This window comes from Podarcis bocagei (genome assembly GCF_964188305.1).
Source record: "Podarcis bocagei genome assembly, chromosome: W".
In the NCBI taxonomy this organism is placed as follows: domain Eukaryota; kingdom Metazoa; phylum Chordata; class Lepidosauria; order Squamata; family Lacertidae; genus Podarcis; species Podarcis bocagei.
This window is the reverse complement of record NC_138131.1, coordinates 23,620,005-23,633,891: the sequence shown is the minus strand read 5'-3', so window position 1 is coordinate 23,633,891 and position 13,887 is coordinate 23,620,005.

The window sequence follows — 13,887 nt, the reverse complement described above, 5'->3', positions numbered from 1 at the left end:
AGATCTCCCCTCTAGCTAGCAGGGCAGAGGGGAGGCAAAAGAGACATTAGTAACTGCATGATCTATTTAAAAGAAAAAAATTTCTGCTGCCTCAATAACCTGAAACGGACTGCTAAATAAGACAATAGGGCACTGAACTGACTTTTCCCTGTGAAGGTTACATTGTGATACAAAGTTCCTGGATTCTTTTGCTACAGTATACCAGAGTAGGCTGAGACAGTATCTACTGGAAAACTGCTGCAATTTATATTTACAAGCCTCCTGATATACTTGTTTTAAACTTTCTTTCTTTCTTTTTGTATTTGGACATTTTCTTTGTCTCTGTATCTGGACATTTTGATTTGCTCCCCCTAGAGGGTAAAGTAAAGGCCGATATAGCTCAAGACAGTGGAATTTTCCATCGGGAAACGGTTCCCGTGGGAAACGACCTTGGGACATGAGTGGTCCACTAGAAGAGATAGCCACAAGAGCTAAGACTAGACAACAACAACAGCACCAGCAACAGCAACAGCAACAAAAGAAGAGAGGCTCGATTACAGGCGCAACCCCTACAGGACCTACAGGAATAACAGGACAAGAAAAAGTGACAGCTGTCTCCATGGATGCTGTGACACAAGCTTTACTTAAGATAAACCAATCCCTGGAGACTCTAACAAAGCAGAGCTCAGAAAATACACAAAAATTAACAGAGTTATCAGCAAGATTAGATCTGAACACAGAATCTATAAACAAATTGGTCCAGGAAAATTCTGCAACACGTAAAATTGCGGAAGAAGCTAGAGCTATTGCTGGAGAGACTCAAGAGAACTTAGAACCGATTGCCAAAAAGGTGCACGAGCATGACGCAACTCTGGCTTTGTGGGAATTACAGAGAAAAGAGAGAAATTTGAAATTGAGATTAATTCCAGAGAACGAAGGTGACAATCTCATGGAGTTTTTAACACAAGAGTTTGCTGACTGCTGGGAAGATTTGGAGGAAGACGAATTTAAAATCACAACAGCGTTTAGACTGGGTAAAAAACAGAACAGAAAGACCCCGAGGGATTGTTTGATTACCCTTAGATCCAAGGAAGAAAGAGACAAAATATTAAGACTACATTTTAGAAAGGCCTTGCAAATTGGAAATTCAGCTGTACAGATTTTTAAAGACATCCCAAAATATATCTTGGATCTGAGAACCTTCTATAAGGATCTGGTTTTTTTGTTAAAGAAGAATACCATCCTCTTTAGGTGGGAATTTCCACAGGGATTGTCTTTCGATTACAAGGGGAAGAAGGTGAAAATAAAGACTATACAAGACAAAGAGAAATTTTTGGAAAGAAACCGAGAGGACCTACAGAAGGGAACTGTGGACCCAATTGCAGAACAGAGGAGAGCAATAGACATTTTGAATCTTTCGTTTGGACACATTCCACCACCATCAGAGGAAGAGCAACAACTTGGAGCTGTTGGAGGAGTGTCAGAAAAATAACAAGATGGCTCTGCAATTCCTTAGTTGGAATTGTAATGGGCTCAATATGCCTTTGAGGAGACGACAAGTTTTTCATATTCTGAACAGAGAACAACTGGATTTGATATGCCTACAAGAAACCCATATAACCAGAGCTCACAGGAGATTACTTATAAACAAAAGACTAGGACAAGAATTTATCTCATCAGACAAAGTCAAAAAAAGAGGAGTTGTGATCTATGTAAAAGAGAAATGGGCTCCAAAAATGATGTTTAAAGATGAACAAGGGAGATATTTGGCAGTTGAGATACAAGTACAAGGAGAAAAATTTTTGATAGTTGGAATTTATGCACCAAATGAAGGTAAAGCTGAATTCTTCAAGAAACTTCATGAAACTTTGACGGACTATCTGGATTATAATATGATAATTATGGGAGACATGAACGGTGTGGTCTCCACTAACATGGACAAGGCACAAAGACTGACAGTTACCAAGGAAGGGAGACTTCCTAAGACTTTTTTTGAAATGACGGAAAATATGGACTTAATAGACATATGGAGAACAAGGAACCCTCTTGAGAGAGAGGGAACCTTTTTCTCCCAAGCAATGACGACCTGGACCAGAATCGACCAAATCTGGATTACTAGTGGGATGGCTCCAAAGATTAAGAAGGTAGAAATCTGCCCAAAAACTTGCTCCGACCATAACGCTGTGAAGATGGAAATGAAACTTACAACAACTGGTCAATTTAGATGGAGAATGAATGACACCCTCTTTCGAGATAAGGAGATCCTCATGAAGGCCCAAAAAACTTTAAAGGACTATTTTGAAATAAATTTAAGGGCCGATGTGGAAAAAAGAGTGATCTGGGACGCAAGCAAAGCTGTGATGCGAGGTTTTTTGATTCAACAAAACTCAATAAAGAGGAAGAAACAGAATGAGAAAAAGGAAAAGATTTTGGAAAAGATAAAGGAAGGAGAGAAAAAATTAAGAGTAAAACCAAAGTCCCAGGAGATTTTAAGAGAGATTAAGTTATATCAAGCACAATATATGGAATTGATGAACCAAGAGATTGAATGGAAGATAAAGCAAATGAAACAAAAGACATTTGAATCGGCAGATAAATGTGGCAAACTCCTGGCATGGCAATTGAAGAAAAGGCAGAAATTAAATACAGTTACAAGCCTAGAAGTGGATGGAAAGAACATATCTAAACCTAATGAAATTAGAAATTGCTTTTTGAGCTACTTTAAAAAAGGGACTCAAGGACCGCAAAATGAAGAAGATATAGATAAATTCCTTGACAAATATGGATTACAAAAAATCTCTCATCAAAGTAAGATGGATCTGAATCAGAGAATAACAGAACAAGAGATAGAGGCTGCCATTCAGAATATGCAACTGGGCAAATCTCCAGGACCAGATGGACTGACTTCCAGATACTACAAATCTTTGAAGGAGTGGTTGATTCAACCATTAAAAGAAGTCTGTAATGAGATTCTAGAGGGAAAAAAGGCACCTGAATCGTGGAAAGAAGCGTATATTTCACTCATACCAAAGACAGAGACTGAAAAGACTCAATTGAAGAACTACCGCCCAATATCACTACTTAATGTGGATTACAAAATTTTTGCAGACATTTTGGCAAAAAGATTTAAAAAAGTGTTGATGGAAAAGATTCATAAGAACCAAGCAGGCTTTCTCCCAAAAAGACACCTAGCAGACAATGTAAGGAATATAATAGACATTTTGGAAAAGTTAGAGGTGAATATAAATACTAAAGCAGTATTGAGTTTTGTGGACGCGGAGAAAGCCTTTGACAATATTTCTTGGAGTTTTATGACAAAGAATCTTCATGGGATGGGGGTAGGCCAAGGTTTTGAGAATGGTATGGGTGCAATATATTCTGAACAAAAAGCTAAGTTGATTGTAAATAATGTAATAACTGAGGAACTTAAGATAGAAAAAGGAACACGACAGGGGTGCCCAATTTCCCCATTGCTTTTTATTTTGGTTCTGGAGGTGTTGCTGAATATGATTAGAAATGACCAGCAGGTCAAAGGTGTACAGGTCGGAGCTAAACATTACAAGTTAAGAGCATTTGCAGATGACCTAGTATTGACTTTGCAAGAGCCAAACACTAGTACGAAAAAGGTGCTAGAAATAATCCAACAGTTTGGCCAGGTAGCCGGATTTAAGTTGAATAAACAAAAAACTAAAGTTTTAGGAAAAAATTTAACAGATATGGAGAAGGAGAAATTCCAAGAGGAGACAGGGTTGACGGTGGTCAAGAAGGTGAAATACCTAGGGGTTTATTTGACATCTAAAAATTTGAATTTGTATAAGGATAACTATGAAAAATGTTGGTCAGAAATTAAAAAAGATCTAGAAATATGGTCAAATTTGAAATTGTCAATGTTAGGCCGAATTGCAGTGATTAAGATGAATGTATTGCCTAGAATGCTATTTTTGTTTCAAACTTTGCAGATTCTTGACAAGATGGACTGTTTCAAGAGGTGGCAGAAAGACATTGCGAGATTTGTCTGGCAGGGCAAAAAGCCCAGAATAAAATTTAAAATACTTACAGATGCAAAAGAAAGAGGGGGTTTTGCCCTGCCGGACTTAAAATTGTACTATGAGGCAGCAGCGTTTTGCTGGCTGAAAGAGTGGATGCTCCTCGAGAACACAGACATTTTGGATTTGGAAGGTTTTAATAATGCATTTGGTTGGCACGCATATCTATGGTATGATAAAATTAAGCTGCATAGGGCCTTTAAAAATCATATTGTCAGAAAAGCATTGTTTAATGTTTGGATAAGATATAAAGATCTGTTGGAAAACAAAACCCCCAGATGGGTGTCTCCAGTGGAAGCTAAAGCAGTGAAGAAACTCATATCCTTAAAGGAAAACATTATGAAAATGGTTTACAGGTGGTACATGACCCCAGTCAAGCTGGCAAAAATTTATCATTTGCCTGATAATAAGTGTTGGAAATGTAAAGAGACTGAAGGTACCTTCTATCACCTTTGGTGGACATGCCCGAAGATTAAGGCCTTCTGGGAAATGATTTATAATGAAATGAAAAAGGTACTTAAATGTACTTTCCCTAAAAAACCAGAGGCCTTTCTCTTGGGCATTGTCGGCCAATTGGTGTCAAAGAGGGATAGAACTTTCTTTATGTATGCTACAACAGCAGCAAGAATACTCATCGCAAAGTATTGGAAGACACAAGATCTACCCACTCTGGAAGAATGGCAGATGAAGGTGATGGACTATATGACATTGGCTGAGATGACAGGCAGAATCCGTGATCAGGGAAAAGAGACGGCGGAAGAAGAATGGAGAAAATTTAAAAGCTATCTTAAGGACTATTATAAACTTGATGAATGCTAGAATGTTGAGGTTTTCAGGAAAAAAGGGATACAGTGATATAAGACCAGATTATAGAAAAGATTAAGACGACAGAGGTTGGAAAGGAATATTTAGAAGTTGCTAAAAAATTATGGACATTGGGATGCAGAAAGGGGGGGTATGGGGGAGTCCCGGAAAAGAGGTTTATGAAAAAATGATATGAAATTATACGTGTTTGTATGTCTTTTTAGGTGTTTGTTTGTCTTTAAAAAATTCTGTAAAACCAATAAAAAATTTATTAAAAAAAAAAAAAGAGATCAGGACCCTGTGGGATCTGACATCTTTCTGCAGGGCCTGTAAGATGGAGTTGTTCCGCCGGGCCTTTGGTTCAACCTGACTCCCCTTCTCTTTTTGTGTAAGGACTAGTATGAAAGAGGCCTCCCAGTGTTCTCACAGGCCCATATAAGAGTTGGGCCTGATGAGCGTTTACTGTTCCCAACCCTAATCCTGCGGAAAGCCATCTAATTGGATTTGAATTTGATCCTGGCTTGTTTTCAGGAGGTAATTTCGTTATTGCTTGATTTTATACCAGTGTTACATATTTGGTGTTAGCCTCCCTGAGCCCGGTTTCGGACGGGGAGGGCAGGATACAAATAAAAGTTGTTGTTGTTGTTGTTGTTGTTGTTGTTGTTGTTGTTGTTGTTGTTGTTGTTGTTATTATTATTATTATTATTATTATTATCATCATTATCCTCTTAATTTGCATCAGCCCTTGGTTGTAGCAATAAAACAACGAGATGATCTGCAAGGAATAGAAATGAAAAATCAATGATATCAAATACATTTGAGGGTTTTGAATCGAGAGTGGACCTTATTCTGACTGCCCCAGCTCAAAACCCGGCCGCCTTTGCCGTCACCTGCTCCTCTTGATCTGCCAAGAGAGGACTCTGGGGTAGTGGTTGGGCAACCCGGAACAGGCAATAAAGGAGGGGTAATCATCTCACGACAAACCTAGACAGCATCTTAAAAAGCAGAGACACCACCTTGCCAACAAGGTCAGTATAGTAAAAGCTATGTTTTCCCAGTAGTGATGTATGGAAGTGAGAGCTGGACCATAAAGAAGGCTGATCGCCGAAGAATTGATGCTTTTGAATTATGATGCTGGAGGAGACTCTTGAGAGTCCCATGGACTGCAAGAAGATCAAACCTATCCATTCTGAAGGAAATCAGCCCAGAGTGCTCACTGGAAGGACACATCCTGAAGCTGAGGCTCCAAGACTTTGGCCACCTCATGAGAAGAGAATCATAGAATCATAGAGTTGGAAGAGACCACAAGGGCCATCGAGTCCAACCCCCTGCCAAGCAGGAAACACCATCAGAGCACTCCTGACATATGGTTGTCAAGCCTCTGCTTAAAGACCTCCAAAGAAGGAGACTCCACCACACTCCTTGGCAGCAAATTCCACTGTCGAACAGCTCTCACTGTCAGGAAGTTCTTCCTAATGTTTAGGTGGAATCTTCTTTCTTGTAGTTTGGATCCATTGCTCCGTGTCCGCTTCTCTGGAGCAGCAGAAAACAACCTTTCTCTCTCCTCTATATGACATCCTTTTCTATATTTGAACATGGCTATCATATAACCCCTTAACCTCCTCTTCTCCAAGCTAAACATGCCCAGCTCCCTTAGCCGTTCCTCATAAGGCATCGTTTCCAGGCCTTTGACCATTTTGGTTGCCCTCCTCTGGACACGTTCCAGTTTGTCAGTGTCCTTCTTGTACTGTGGTGCCCAGAACTGGACACAGTACTCCATGTGAGGTCTGACCAGAGCAGAATACAGTGGCACTATTACTTCCCTTGATCTAGATGCTATACTCCTATTGATGCAGCCCAGAATTGCATTGGCTTTTTTAGCTGCCGCGTCACACTGTTGGCTCATGTCAAGTTTGTGGTCAACCAAGACTCCTAGATCCTTTTCACATGTACTGCTCTCAAGCCAGGTGTCACCCATCTTGTATTTGTGCCTCTCATTTTTTTTCCCCAAGTGCAATACTTTACATTTCTCCCTGTTAAAATTCATTTTGTTTGTTTTTGCCCAGTTCTCTAATCTGTCAAGGTCGTTTTGAAGTGTGATCCTGTCCTCTGGGGTGTTAGCCACCCCTCCCAGTTTGGTGTCATCTGCAACTTTGATCAGGATGCCCTTGAATCCATCATCCAAGTTGTTGATAAAGATGTTGAATAAGACCGGGCCCAAGACAGAACCCTGTGGCACCCCACTAGTCACTCTTCTCCAGGATGAAGAGGAAGCATTGATGAGCACCCTTTGGGTTCGGTCAGTCAGCCAGTTAAAAATCCACTGAGTGGTAGCATAGTCAAGACCGCATTTTACCAGCTTCTTTATAAGAATATCATGGGGCACCTTGTCAAATGCCTTGCTGAAATCAAGGTAGGCTACATCCACTGCGTTCCCTTCATCTACCAGGTTTGTAATTCTGTCAAAAAACGAGATCAGGTTAGTCTGACATGACTTATTTTTCAGAAATCCATGCTGACTATTGGTGATCACAGCCTTCCTTTCTAGGTGCTCACAGACTGTTTGCTTAATGATCTGCTCCAGAATCTTCCCTGGTATTGATGTCAGACTGACTGGGCTGTAATTATTTGGATCCTCTCGTTTCCCCTTTTTGAAAATAGGGACAACATTTGCCCTCCACCAGTCTGCCGGGACTTCGCCTGTTCTCCAGGAATTCTCAAAGATGACTGCCAGTGGTTCTGAGATCGCATCTGCCAGTTCTTTTAATACTCTTGGATGAAGTTCATCTGGCCCTGGAGACTTGAATACATCTAAACTAGCCAAGTATTCTTGTACTATCTCCTTAGTTATTCTGGGCTGTGTTTCCTTTGCTGAATCATTTGCTCCAAATTCTTCAGGTCGGGCATTGTTTTCTTTATCGGAGAAGACTGAGGCAAAGAAGGCATTGAGGAGTTCAGCCCTTTCTGTGTCACCATCTTCTCCTCTGAGTGACCCCACTGTTTCTTTGTTCTTCCTTTTGCTACGAACATACCCATAAAAGCCTTTTTTGTTGCTTTTAACCTCTCTAGCAAGCCTGAGTTCATTCTGTGCTTTAGCTTTTCTGACTTTGTGTCTACACGTGCTGGCTATTTGTTTGAATTCCTCTTTGGTGGTTTCCCCCCTTTTCCAGTTTTTGTACACATCCTTTTTTAATCTTAACTCAGTTAAAAGTTATTTAGATAGCCACCCTGGCTTCTTTAGGTCACCTTCCATGTTTCCATCTCATTGGTATTGCCTGACGTTGTGCTTTTACTATCTCCCTCTTAACAAACTCCCAGCCATCATGAACTCCCTTTCCTTTTAGTATTACTGTCCATGGGATCTCACCCAGCATTTCCTGGATTTCCTGGAAAAGACCCTGGTGTTGGGAAAGATGGAGGGCACAAGGAGAAGGGGACAACGGAGGACGAGATGGTGGGACAGTGTTCTCGAAGCTACCAGCATGAGTTGTCTATTCTATGATTCTATGATTCTATGATTCAAAGATGATAAAGCTCTGATTGGGCTTTTTTCAAATTGGTGTTTTTGGGGTTAGAATGCACATTCAACCAAAAATCGCAGGTGACATGTTTGTTACCAGCCCAAATCAAGAATAGGTGTTTTGGTTCCATCTCAATAGTAAAAGGACAAATAAGCTTCGATTGCTCTTTCGGTGTTCATTCACCCACAAATAGCAAAGCGGTGCAATAAGCCTAAACAAAGCCAAACAGGTTGTTTTGTTTTCCAACTACATAGAAAAAAGAATTTTGGATTGCGTTTACTTCATTTCGTGTTTTTTGCTTTTAATGCACATTGACACAGAAATCGCAAAGTGTGTGTAATGAGACCAAAATAACACAAAACCATCTTTTCGCTTCCATATGCATAGAGAGAGGACATATAAGCTTTGATTGGGCTTTTTTCAATTCGCATGGTGTTATTTGGGTGTGCGCCAGAATCACCCCAAACCAATGGAAAAAGGTATTTTGGGTTCCATCTACATAAAAAGAAGATGATAAAGCTCTGATTGGGCTTATTTCAAATTGGTGTTTTTGTTTGTTTTTTATGTTTTTTTAAAAGATATTTTATTAAATTTTCACAGTAAAAGACAAAAAAAATACGAAATCACACAAAACAAAAAACAATACGATACAAAAATACAGACATAAAACATACAACATAGTTAAACCAAACTTCCATAACCCTCTTTCTTGACCCCCCTCGCCTCTCCCTTTCCTGTGTTCCCATTTACCAAATCATGTTCAGCAATGCTTCACCTTCTCTCAGAATTTGTTTTAAATTAAACTTTTCAGCTATTATGTCTCCAATTTTACCCTTTGTTATCAAATATTTAGATATTTAAACTTGACATAATATTATTCAAATTTCATCTTTGTTCTTATAGTTCAGTTATTTTCATATTTCGTTCAACTAGGTTACTAATGCCATGTTGTCTTTATATCCTGCATCATTCTAACATTCATACATTTTACAGTACTTTTGCAAATAGTCCTTAAATTTTTTCCAGTCCTCTTCCACTGTCTCTTCTCCCAGGTCTCGCATTCTGCCAGTCATTTCTGCCAATTCCACGTAGTCAATCAGTTGCATCTGCCATTCTTCCAGAGTGGGCAAATCTTCTGTCTTCCAGTACTTTGCGATGAGTATTCTTGCTGCTGTTGTCGCATACATAAATAAAATTCTGTCCTTCTTTAGCACCCTCTGGCCAACAATGCCCAAAAGGAAGGCCTCTGGTTTCTTAGGGAAGGTATATTTAAATACCTTTTTTAGTTCATTATTGTCAGAGCTGCCCAGGGTCCCAGCTCACAAAGGACCAACGCCAGTCCGTTGTTATATACAAAAGTCTTTATTGAAGTTCAGTTTGTCTTTCACATCAGGAGCGTGCAGCTCTACGTCTGAGACTCTAGACCGCCGAAGCTCCGTCTGAGTCTCCTCCCTCCAGACACCAGTTTAAGACCCTAGCCTTGCTCCACCTCTTCCTTTGCTCTTTCCTCCTCTGGGTCCGCCTGTCAGCTGGGGTCTCGCCCTTCCTAGACTCTTCTGACGCTGAGTCCCCTGAGTCTTCCCCCTGCCTCCGGCGGGCTTTAGGACCTGGTTCCCCATCCGGGTTTTCTGCTGTCCCGCGCGCCTGTACATTCGAACTTGGCGTGCGCGCCCAGCCGGCAACCCTCCTCCTGACCGTTACACTGCTCCTGTCACTGCTTCCCCCTTCGGGGAGGCCAGCTGGACCTGACATCCCCTCTGTTCCCCCACTCTCCGACAGAGGCGTGGTCAGTCCCGACTCTTTTTCTCTCCCTGCTGGAGGAGATGCTGCCCCTGACACCTGGGACTCTTCCCCCCCACTATGCTCTGGTGGGGAAGCTGGTCCTGATCTCCAGCTGCTGCTTTGGGAGTCCCCGCTGGCCCCTTGTTTCTGGTGTGTCTCCCCTGGGACCCCCCTTGCCCCTACGCTGCCCTCAGATCCTTCCCCTTTGCTCTCCATCTCCTCTCTCCCCTGTACCTCTGCTCCTGAGCCCCTGACATCCATCCCGCCCTCGAAGCCCCCCTTCCCCCCTTCCCCTCTTCTGGGGCGGGTTCCGGGTGCTCCAGTGCTGTGGGGGTGAGTGCGGGATACAGTTCTTTCCCCCTGGCGTGCAGCCGACCAGTTGGATCCGGCCAGCCCGTAATGGGCTCGCCGACGTCGATCTCCTCTGCTTCCATCTCTCTGCATTCGTGTTCGAACCCAAGGTCCTCCCCCAACACGTCCATGTCCGTCTCTCCCCCTGTTACCTCGGGTGATGCTGCGTGCCAGGGCCCCCTTAGCAGTTCCCTGCTCCACCCCACCTTCGGTTGAGTGTCCCACCAATAAGAGCGGTCCGTGGCAGACCCCAAGAGTGATCCCTCCGGGGAGCTTGTGTCTGGCGCCGTTTCCTCAGCAGATGAGAACCCCTGGAACGTGCTGGTTGAAAGTGTGGGTGTGAAAATCTGCTGTCTGTGCGGGAAGAGTGCATGGAACTCGTCTTTGAGGTAGTGCTCCTCCAAGGCATAGTCCGGCACCCACCTGTTGGCGCTGGCCGGGGTACCTTCCCTGGCGAGGAGATATTCAACTCCCTCTTTCCCCCATCTTCAGTCTAAAATCTCCGTGACCTCATTGAGTGGCGCCGCCCTCGGTGACCCCTCCCCCGTTGGCGACTTTCTAAGTGGGCGAGGTGCGGTCCCTGGCGCCTGAAACCTGTGGGGTTCCTTGTAGGGTGTGAGGACTGACCTATGAAATACCGGGTGCATTCTGGAGCCCTCCGGGAGTGTCAACCGGAAGGCCACTGGGTTGATTTGTGCCTCGACTTGGTAAGGCCCTAGCTGCTTGTGTCTGAGCTTCTTCTTAGCTAACGTTCTGGCCGGCACTGCCTGGGCCGCTAACCAGACCCAGTCCCCCACCTGGATGTCTTCCCCGACTCTCCTGTGCCTGTCTGCCTGCACTTTGTAGGCGTGTTTTGCTAGTTCCAAGGTCCTTCGGAGTTGCTCGTGGACCTCCTGTAACTCTGCTGCCAAGTGCTCTGCTCCCCGTGGCTCCCCCTCCCCCTTCGTCTCTAACCCCGGGAAGGTTCTGGGATGCCGCCCATTGTTGGCGAAGAACGGTGTCACCCCTGTAGACCCGTGCTACGTGTTGTTGTAGGCAAACTCGGCCAGCGGTAGGTAGTCCACCCAGGTCGAGGGCTGTTGATTCGCGTAGCATCGCAGGTACTGCTGCATGATGGCGTTGACCCACTCCGCTTGTCCGTTGGTCTGCGGGTGTCGTGCCGACGCTAAGTTGATCTTGACGTTCAGGATGCCCAGCAGCTTCTGCCAGAAGCTCGAGACGAATTGGCGACCCCGGTCAGACAGGATGGACCGTGGTAAGCCGTGAACTTTGAACACGTGGTCTATGAACAGTTTGGCAGTCTGTTCCACTGTGGCCACCTTCGCGCAAGGAATGAAGTGCGCCATCTTGGTGAACAGGTCTACGACCACGAGTACCGCTGTTTTGCCTCGCGAGCTGGGCAGATCTGTGACAAAGTCCAGGGCCACTTTCTCCCACGGTTCGAGCGGCGTCTGTAGCGGTTCCAGCAGTCCCGCCGGCTTCTTGTGCACTGGTTTGGCCCTTTGGCATGTGTCACACCTAGAGACGTAATCCGCGACTTCTCCCCTCATCTGGGGCCACCAAAAGTCTCTGGCCACCAATTCCGCCGTCTTGTCCTTGCCGAAGTGCCCAGCACTGGGCGCGTCGTGTAACTGCTGCAGGACTTTAGCTCGGAGGTCGTCCCCAGGCACGTAGAGAGCTCCTTTGCGGGTGAGCAGTCCGTCGCGTATCTGGAACTCGTCGTCCTTCGCTGTGCCTCTTCGCACCTCCTCCATCTTGGATTGTGCGAAGGCATCCGTCTGCAGTGCGCGACGCACTGCGTCCAGGTCCACGGTGGCTGAAGCGCATGCCCACGCTTTCGGTGCGAAAATGTGTTTGGCCGCCACCAGTGCCGCTTCCTCGAGATACTGCGGTTTCCTGGATAGTGCATCTGCCATGACGTTGTTGTCTCCCGGGATGTATTCTATCCGGAAGTCGAAATCCGCAAAGAACTCCGCCCAGCGGATGTGTCTCTGGTTCAGGAACCGCGCCGTGCGCCAGTACTCCAGGTTCTTATGGTCCGTGCGGACCTGCACAGTGTGTCTGGCTCCGATGAGGAAGTGCCGCCACGCCTTGAAGGCTGCATGAATGGCCAACAACTCCCTGTCCCAGATGGTGTAGTTCTGTTCCGACTTGCTGAGTTTCCTGGAGTAGAATGCGCAGGGCCTCCAGTTCCCTTGCGGATCTTGCTGCAACAGGACCGCCCCCACCGCTCTGTCTGATGCGTCAGTCTCAACCCTCATTGGTTTGCCGGGGTTTACGTGTAGCAGCTGTTCTTCGGACGCGAAGAGATGCTTGAGTCTCCGAAAAGACTGTTCCGCCTGGTCCGTCCAGGTGAACTTCTTCTTCTTGGAGCTGAGGGTGTCCGTGATAGCCGCCGTCTCCTTCGCGAACCCCTTGATGAACTTGCGGTAAAAGTTGGCGAAGCCGACGAACTTCTGGACCTCCTTCCGATTGCGCGGGCTCTTCCAGTCCAACACCGAGCGGACCTTGGCGCTGTCCATGGCGAGTCCCTTGTCGGACAGCTTGTAGCCCAGGAAATCCACCTCCGTCACGTCGAACTGGCACTTCTCCAGTTTGGCGTAAAGTCTGTGCTCCCGTAGTCTCTGCAGGACCTCCTTGACGTCTCCCTCGTGAGCCTCCTGCGATTCCGAGAAGATCAGGATGTCGTCTAGGAAGCATACGCACTTCTTGTAGAGGAGGCCCACTAACACGTGGTGCATGAAGGCTTGGAAACAATGGGAGCCATTTTGCAGACCAAACGGCATAACTCTATATTCATAGGTGCCTAAAGGCGTAAACATGGCCGTCTTCCACTCATCGCCCTCCCGCATGCGTATAAGGTTGTACGCCCCTCGTAGATCCAACTTGGTGAAGATCCGTCCCTTCCTCACCGTCGCAAGCAGGTCGTAGATCTTGGGCATGGGGAATGCTGTGGGCTTTGTCCTGGAATTTATGATCCTGGAATCAACTACGATTCTCCGTTGGGGCGTGTCTTTCTTCTTCACGAAAAACAGGGGACTGCCCCCCACTGCTTTGGATTCAAGTTGTGATCTATGAACTCCCTGAGTTCTTGCAGTTCGTCCTCAGACATGGAATATAGTTTTCCAGTCGGCAGTGTCGCCCCCGGTAGGAGGTCAATCGTGCAGTCGTAGGGCAGGTGGGGAGGCATCTTGTCCGCTTCCTTCTCGCAGAAGACCTCCAAAATTGCCTTGTACTTGTTGGGCACCACCTGCACCATGCCTAGGTGTAGCTGCTGTTCATCTTCCTGTCCCTCCTCTTCCTGGCCGGTTCGGATGCAGTGTTCTGCGCAGTAGGAGGAGCAGAAGGTCAATTGCCGCTGGTACCATGCTAATGCCGGGCTGTGCCTATCCAGCCAACTCATG